The sequence below is a fragment of the Cibotium barometz genome, chromosome 6, assembly GCF_041138505.1.
Source record: "Cibotium barometz isolate CiBa-2024 chromosome 6, ASM4113850v1, whole genome shotgun sequence".
Classification (NCBI taxonomy): Eukaryota; Viridiplantae; Streptophyta; class Polypodiopsida; order Cyatheales; family Cibotiaceae; genus Cibotium; species Cibotium barometz.
In genome coordinates, this window is record NC_141051.1 from 54,325,046 (window position 1) to 54,333,978 (window position 8,933).

General features: G+C 36.8%; 1 long non-coding RNA gene across 2 annotated transcripts; it reads left to right on the forward strand.

The window, feature by feature from the left end:
- The first annotated feature begins 202 nt into the window (after positions 1–202).
- On the forward strand, positions 203–7,562 carry LOC147637873 (uncharacterized). Of its 2 annotated transcripts, XR_015266104.1 has the most exons (3): positions 203–2,864; positions 3,011–3,068; positions 4,395–7,562. It is a non-coding gene; the product is annotated as an uncharacterized LOC147637873 (long non-coding RNA). The 2 variants fall into 2 exon arrangements; XR_015266103.1 differs by having other exon boundaries at positions 203–3,068.
- Positions 7,563–8,933: the final 1,371 nt, after the last annotated feature.

Below are 8,933 nucleotides of genomic sequence, written 5' to 3' on the forward strand. Positions count from 1 at the left end.
CCTATTTAGGCCCATTAGAAATCTAAGAGGAAGGTTTAATTTCGAAAAATCCATTCAAGTAAAAGAGAATCTTCAAAGTAAAACGTCATGAGTGCGCAGGAGAAAAGGTGACGGCGACTGGCGAGGACAACGGGACACAATGTTGCAGAAAGCTATGAAAACATAACACAACTGGAAAGCCGGGTGGGGGGTGGTAAGGGCATAGGGCGGACGCATGGGGGGCGCCCCCTGGCGGGGGCGCTGCGCACTCCCGCCGTGGGTCTGCACACGCCGCCACCCGCCGCCCCCAGCTCGGACCTCTACTTATACCTCCGCCGCAGTTTTCGGCTACTCAACCGCGGTCTCTCCTAGACATTAGCCCATTGACGCCTCAGTCAATATTTTTCTCATACCCACTGTGTTGCCATGTCTACAGCTTGCTCCAATTTCCAACCCTTCTTGTTGCTCCTGGCTATGCAGATATCTCCCGCCTTCCGTCTCAACGTCGAGGGGGACGATGATGATGACTGCCCTCCCGACATCGCCCCCGCTGCGGCCAAAGATACAACACTCTGTAATACTTAGATCCAAAACCATGTAACGTAGCCATGTATACGGCGTATATGGATATGAAGGTTGCAAACAAGCAATTTTTGTAACGTGTAGCCTAGACACGAGCAGTGTTTGCTTTGATTTACTGTTGAACGTAGCTCGCTCTTAGTTGTCCAAGACTCTTAAATACAGCGTGTGGTCATAGTAGTTAAGTGACTTAAAAACCTATGAGGGCCTATGGTATTTTTCACGTTGAGTGGAAACTTCCACATGTGTGTTCTCTTGCTAAATTCAGGTTAGAATATGTTGAAAATCAAGTACGTGCATTTTCATGATAAAGAACGAAATTGTTATTTTTAGATTTTTACATTTCTCAATGAGAAGCCTTTGAAAACTCAAGATAACTACACAGTTGGTGTTACATTATCTAATGCCACTAAAAACAACAATAGTGGAACACATTTTGCCTTGGTGTATATACCAATCGTCATCTAACATGCCAATGCGGTGATAGCTCAAGTGGTGAAGGTGTTTGCCTAGGACCAAGAGGTCCTGGGTTCAAAACCCCCCTTGGTGCTTCCTCAACGGCATAGCCTAGGGCGGTTAAAAATTAGTAACTATAGGAGGATCTTGTGCCTAAGGCTAGTCGAAAAAAAAAATCTTCATCTAACATGGCCAATTAATTAATCTAAAGTTTTTCGCTTCAAATCTCTCTACGGAGACCTCCACATTCTCTCTCTCTCTCTCTCTCTCTCTCATTCATAATATAGGGCATAGCTCTCGTTGTCTATGACACAATGGAGGGCATACTTGTAGGCAGAGACAACATGGAGGGCATACTTGTAGGGCCTCAAGTTACTTGTATATAAGAACGTGAGTTTGGGTGCACATAAATAAAGCAAATTACAAGTATGAGATTTTGTTTTTTAAAAGTATCTAATTCTTGGGATTTTGTTTGGTGGTGGAGAGGGTCCCCAACTCTATGGTCCACACATATTTAAAATTGGAATCTATGCCCAAGTGTGCCCTTGGGGCCAGACAAATTTAAAATTGGAGTCCATGCCCAAGTGTGCCCTTGGGGCTAGACAAATTTAAAATCGAAGCATAAAAAATGAGAGCTAAGAAAAGGTAAACATGTAAACCTACTCTTGTATAAAGATCAAAGCAATTAATTCACTCTCAAATTGGTATTAGAGAAAACATTCTATGGCTCCAAGGCCCACAAGACTTGGTCCAAGTAAATTTCTTGACCTTCTCCACATCTTTCAGCATGCATATGAGCTTTGCATGAGGTTAGGTGAGCTAGGAAATGGCTCCAAATTGCTAGATCTAAAGAGGCACAACTAAACACAACACAAGGTGTTTTTTATAAAAACATTAGGTACCTTTATGTGGGCATAATACTATAATGTATTGAGATAACTTGAAAGAAAAATAGCAAGTGATCTGGTGCATTGATTATGGAGTTATATTTAAAATTTTAGAGTCTTATAAGTGTCCAGTGGTGTGTAAACACTTTAGGTTAGAATACCCTCTTATTAAGAGAACATAAGATAGGGCCTTTGTGCATATATAAAGTGTTATACATGCTGAAAGTATTATCATAGTATATAATATGTGCAATCTCCCTCTCTTGTTGGCTATCATATCTCTCTCTATGTTTCTTACTCTCTCTCTCTCTCTTTTTCTCTTTACAAGATCTTCTCCTACATGTCATGGATATCTTCCACCAACCATAGAATGAGTTGTCATCTTGTGAATACCAACATGGTGTCATAGCCTTGATTCATTATTAGTGCCATTAATTACTTTTCTTATTAGCAAAAACCTTGTTTTCCCTCGTGTTGTTGAGATATCAAGCTCCACTTCTAGTGATGTGGAGATTGATGACCTGCCCCCAAGGTGATAGCTTTCTCACTTACGCCACTTGTTGGGTTGCTAAGATTATGGGCAATATGCCACCAATAAGTTTACAAGATGTGTGACATTCACTTTGGTGTACTAGAGTTATGGCATAGTAATAGCACTAGCTCATTTAACGAGGTTCAACTTATGGAACGACCTTTGCAATAGTAGGAGAGTACTTTTCCTTATAATATGTAATCTTATCTCATTATGTTATGGTTATAGAGAAGAGAAGATAATAGAAAAAAAATAATCCATCCATCTCTCTTGTGTGCTTGTCTACTCTTTTGTATTTGTGTGTGTGTGTGTGTTCATGTGTTTGCTTGTAACATGCTCAGGCTCATTCTCTCTCCCAAAGTCTTTGCATGGTATCAAAGCACTGGTTCATGTGAAGAGCCCAAGAAGCAAGAAAAGGAAATAATACATGAGTAAGGCTAACTTCATCTCTTTCCATTTGATTTGGAAGAAAAGGTAGCTGCTAGGGAATATCAGCAAGCATGCACAACAATAAGATGTAGTGTCACATCTTGACACATCCTTCACAATGAAGAGAAACCTATATTATATTATGTAGGGGACATTGTATTGGAGACCATTGAGGGCCAATTTCAGCTCTGCAAGTTTTTTCGTGGGTAATCTCTATGAGACTCATATCCCTCTCTGTATGGCAATAGAGTCATACTAAGGGTAGAGCGAATCATTCGTAGTATGATATCACAATTTTGTATTGTTATTCTATCCTGTTTAATCCCCATGCATGAAAGGTAAATGATTTCTCCATGTGTGTTCCTTTCATATTTTTCACAAGTAGGTCACATCGAGAAACTCTTTTGGGCGCACAACAAGATGCCATGACTCCTTAAATGATTTCTCTATGTGTATTCCTTTCATAATTTTAACAAGTAGGTCACACATTGAGAAACTCCTTTGGGCACAACAAGATGTCATGACTCCTTGATTTTGAAGGCAATGTGTCTATCCTTGTTCATGATTTGTCAACTAAACTACTAGTCCCTTGTTTTTCTTGCTCTAAAAGACATATTTATTTTGTTTTGGAAAGTACCCGCTTCTGAGGTCCACCTGGCCACCCGCTTTCCATTTTGACCAAATCCAAAGGGTTAGCTTAACGTAGCCCTATCCAATCCCATATATCTAGCCTTTGGCCCACCACCAATAGACCTATTGGTGGTGGGCCAAATAAATTTCATGACCTACTCCACATCTTTGAGCATTCATACAAGGTTTGCATGAGCTTAGGTGAGCTAGGCAAAGGCTCAAAATTTCTATATCTACAGGCACACTTAAATACAACAAAACAAGGTGTTTTTAATAATAAGAAATAGTTATTTATATGTGGGCATAATGTTACCATATTGGAGAGTTTGGGAAAATCCCGACTTTGGGGATCTTCTTTTCAATCTACATTTTGGTGTGTCTTAAGCATACAAACTCAAAAGTTGTCAGAGAATGTGCATTTATAACCTAATCTTTAAGCTCTTTCCAATGATATTTCACATGAGCGGGTTTTTACAAAAGCTTAAAAAGGTTCACCATATTTCCTTTCTTACATTCTTGCAAAATGGAATTGTAACATACCTCTGAGATTAACCAAGTTATGATTAAAGATAATTTGGATACTACAAGTTTCAGTAATGAATTCTAGCATGTTTTCAGAAGTTTTTCCAGCAGCAAAAATTCTAAGTGTTAAAATCAAGTGAAAATTCAACTTTGCGTTTTCAATTAGTTAGTATACTCAAAGGAAGATTTTAAATGTGTAGATGGACATTAAAATTTGATAAAAAAGTAAAACGTGACATATTTTTAGTGCCGACTTTTACATACAACTAATTGTGGTGATTCCGTTTGCACGGGTTGTAGACCGCACATGTCCTAGTAATTTTAAGTACCCACATGACTACTATATGATAACTATGTGTGATGTTATACCTGCTCTGCAGATTGCAGCCCTGTGACAACAAATCTCTGAGAGGCTTGCCAAATCTTCAAATAACTCTTCCACAACTTTTGGAGAGTAGACATAGATTCCCAATCAATCAAGACATCAGCAAATATATCGGGGAAGTACACAAACACTCTTTTTATTATTTTGCTTTAAATTCTTTTGATATTAAATAAATAAATCGATAAGTGTGTATATGAGGGAATCTGAGTGGATATAGGGCGTGCTTAACGATGAGTAATTCTTAACTTTCTTAATTATATATGATTTCCTTAGTCTATACGACTCATAGAATAAACACATTTGGTGGGGTAAAGAATTAGAAGATAGAATATTTTACTAGTTTATGACTATATTCTAGGTATAACATTCATTAGGGGCTATTTTGCAAAGATTTTATCTTTTTGTACGTTTAGAATAAGATGTTGAGGTAAACACAAAGTTTTAGAGGACAAGAAACTCTTCAAGAGTGTAGGAGACTATAAAAAGCCAAATCCCTTTTATTTTTAAGTTATTCGAGTGCAAAGTGGGACACTTAGCTATTTTTGGCACTTTTATGCTGAAAACACAACTTTGGCCATTTTGAATACTCTCAAAGAGACCTTAGAAGTCATTTTAGAGAACCATCAGTGAGATATGTTTTTTAGAGCATTAGAAGTCCTAAAACTTTGTAGTTTTGACTTTTCTCTAATTCCAAATAGATTGAAAGATACTACTCTCCCAAAGAGACCAGTTGTCAGGCTTTGCCTTGGTAGTGAATTGGCACTCAGACTAAACTACTAGTCCCTTGTTTTTCTTGCTCCAAAAGACATATTTATTTTGTTTTGGAAAGTGCCCGCTTCTGAGGTCCACCCGGCCACCTGCTTTCCATTTTGACCAAATCCAAAGGGTTAGCTCAACGTAGCCCTATCCAATCCCATAGATCTAGCCTTTGGCCCACCACCAATAGACCTATTGGTGGTGGGCCAAATAAATTTCGTGACCTACTCCACATCTTTGAGAATTCATACAAGGTTTGCATGAGCTTAGGTGAGCTAGGCAAAGGCTCAAAATTTCTATATCTATAGGCACACTTAAATACAACAAAACAAGTTATTTTTAATAATAAGAAATAGTTATTTATATGTGGGCATAATGTTACCATATTGGAGAGTTTGGGAAAATCCCAAGACTTTGGGGATCTTCTTTTCAATCTACATTTTGGTGTGTCTTAAGCATACAAACTCAAAAGTTGTCAGAGAATGTGCATTTATAACCTAATCTTTAAGCTCTTTCCAATGATATGTCACATGAGGGGGTTTTTACAAAAGCTTAAAAAGGTTCACCATATTTCCTTTCTTACATTCTTGCAAAATGGAAATGTAACATACCTCTGAGATTAACCAAGTTATGATTAAAGATAATTTGGATACTACAGGTTTCAGTAATGAATTCTAGAAGGTTTTCAGAAGTTTTTCCAACAGCAAAAATTCTAAGTGTTAAAATCAACTTTGCGTTTTCAATTAGTTAGAATGCTCAAAGGAAGATTTTAAATGTGTAGATGCACATGCAAATTAAAATTTGATAAAAAAGTAAAAGGTGACATATTTTTGGTGCCGACTTTCACATACAGTTGATTTTGGTGATTCCGTTTGCACGGGTTGTAGACCGCACATGTTCTTGTAATTTTAAGTACCCACATGACTACTATCTGATAATTGTGCCCGATGTTATACCTGCTCTGCAGATTGCAGCCCTCTGAGACAACAAATCTGAGAGGCTTGCCAAATCTTCAAACAACTCTTCCACAACTTCTGGAGAGTAGACATAGATTCCCAATCAATCAAGACATCAGCAAATATATCGCGGAAGTACACAAACACTCTTTTCATTATTTTGCTTTAAACTCTTTTGATATTAAATAAATAAATCGATAAGTGTGTATATGAGGGAATCCGAGTGGATATAGGGCGTGCTTAACGATGAGTAATTCTTAACTTTCTTAATTATATATGATTTCCTTAGTCTATACGACTCACAGAATAAACACATTTGGTGGAGTAAAAAATTAGAAGATAGAATATTATACTAGTTTATGACTATATTCTAGGTATAACCTTCATTAGGGGCTATTTTGCAAAGATTTTATCTTTTTGTACGTTTAGAATCAGATGTTGAGGTAAACACAAAGTTTTAGAGGACAAGAAACTCTTCAAGAGTGTAGGAGACTATAAAAAGCCAAATCCCTTTTATTTTTAAGTTATTCGAGTGCAAAGTGGGGCACTTAGCTGTTTTTGGCACTTTTATGCTGGAAACACAACTTTGGCCATTTTGAATACTCTCAAAGAGACCTTAGAAGTCATTTTAGAGAACCATCAGTGAGATATGTTTTTTAGAGCATTAGAAGTCCTAAAACTTTGTAGTTTTGACTTTTCTCTAATTCCAAATAGATTGAAAGATACTACTCTCCCAAAGAGACCAGTTGTCAGGCTTTGCCTTAGAAATCACTATCAAGGTTGACTACCTTGTCTATATAGGCCGGATGGACTAATGTGTAAGCATAGTTATGTGTAAACTATAATGACTAGAGATGATCTTGCTCGTTAGAACATGATAATTGATTATGTTAAAAACAAAGATTTCCATGTGACTTAAAAGATAAAGAGAAGTTAAAGACTGTTTAAATTAAAAGCTTGTTTTATACTTGAAATTGATTGTGATTGATTTGAATATGCATGCCTTGAAAGATTATGGACTAGAGATGAGTGTGAGATGATATGTATGAGTTATGATTACTTTGTTTTTAAATGAATTATTCATATGCACGTGTATGACTGATTGATACTACGCATGTGTATGATGAGACTCGACATGAGATTTTGAGATTCGGGCCGGCCATCCTTAGACACGGAACGCCGGATAGAGAATGAGATTTATGCCCTCTGGGAGCCATGTGGTAGAACCCACAGAGGACAAGATTCAAAAAGAGGCATACCCGGGATAGCCGCGATGTCCAATGTGGAGGTTGGGTGGATGGGCATCAGAGAAAGCCCTAGATTGGCTGGATTTTTGTCATTATGAGATAAACTATGTTATCGAGCATGGTGATGATGACAGAATCTTTGAGATAGACACATACATGGTTGATTGATTGAGATGCTCTACTTTAATTGATAGAGATTTATATTATGCGAATGTTTGTTTGAGATTATCTGATTCTTTGCGTATGTGATAAGAATCTTGGATATGGCATGCATGCTTGTTTGCTATTTGAGAAGGTTTATTTGATTGTATTACTATGTCGCAATAGCACGGTTAAGTGAGTTTTAATGTTTTCTTAGATTAAGTGGTACAATTTTGGACCGTCATAGTTGGTATCAGAGCTAGATTGGGCAATCTACACTTAATTGCGAATGTTGCAGGATCTTAGGTGACTCATATTATTTTTTATTTTTGTGATACAACGAGATTTCTTTTCTTTGAAAAAGCTTTTGTAAATTTTTTTGTATAGTCACAAGATGGCTCACAAATCCATTTTATGATGAGAAGGAAAATTTTATGCAAAATATGAGAATGCAAATGGGCAAGAAGAAGAATGGTAACCATTACTACATATATTTATCTCGAGAGATGCTAAAAAAGGCGCGAGGTGAACACCTATTTTTCTGTTGTTTAGAAAAGGGTCATAGAACTAATGAGTGCAAAAACAAGCCAGCATCACGTGAGGTGTGTGAGAGATCAACTGCAAGAGATTAGAAAACAAGGAAGAGTATGTAAGAGAATGTATGTGCATTTTCAAGTAATGTCAATGCTCGTGGAGACAAGAAAAGTTATTGCAAATTGTGGTTGAGAAGATTGAAGAATATACACATGTCCATGCCGTTGTTCAAATAGATAAGACTGAAAACTAAGCTTCAATTATTAAAATTCCTATCAAGATAACGAATAATATATTTCAAGTGTTGATTGAATCGAGAAGCACTTATAGTTCTCAATCACCCAACGTGGTAAAATAGTTAAGATTAACTGGATCTTATCAAAAGAATCTTATGGTAGAGCTTGCTTTGGGAAAGAAATAGACATGTAACGAGTATGTCAAGAATATGCCTTTCATCATAGGTGACCTCAAGTTGAAAGTTGATTTCTGTGTGTTGCCTTTGGGAAGATATGATGCCATATTAGAATAGATTGGTTAGTGCTTAGAAAGGCCAAAGTATTACTTTGGGAAGATACGATATTGCATGATTGGAGATGATAGTAAAGATTATTACTTATAGGGTCAAAGATGTGATGTAGAATTTAGAATGATGTCTACTTTGTAGCAAACAAAGAAAAGTATTTCATGTAGTATAATATTTGCTTATTAAATAGTAAGTTATCATTGTGAAGTTAATAAGTGTAGGTTGGAAAATCTATATCTATTGTGGAGGTTGCAAGTCCATCACAATAGAAAGATTATGTAACCACATTTGTTCGTAAAGCTTGAAAGTGTTGCTTTCTAAGCTTCTTAATTGAAGAAAGAATAGAGGATCGCTCTCTTGTGGATGAAATTTGACTA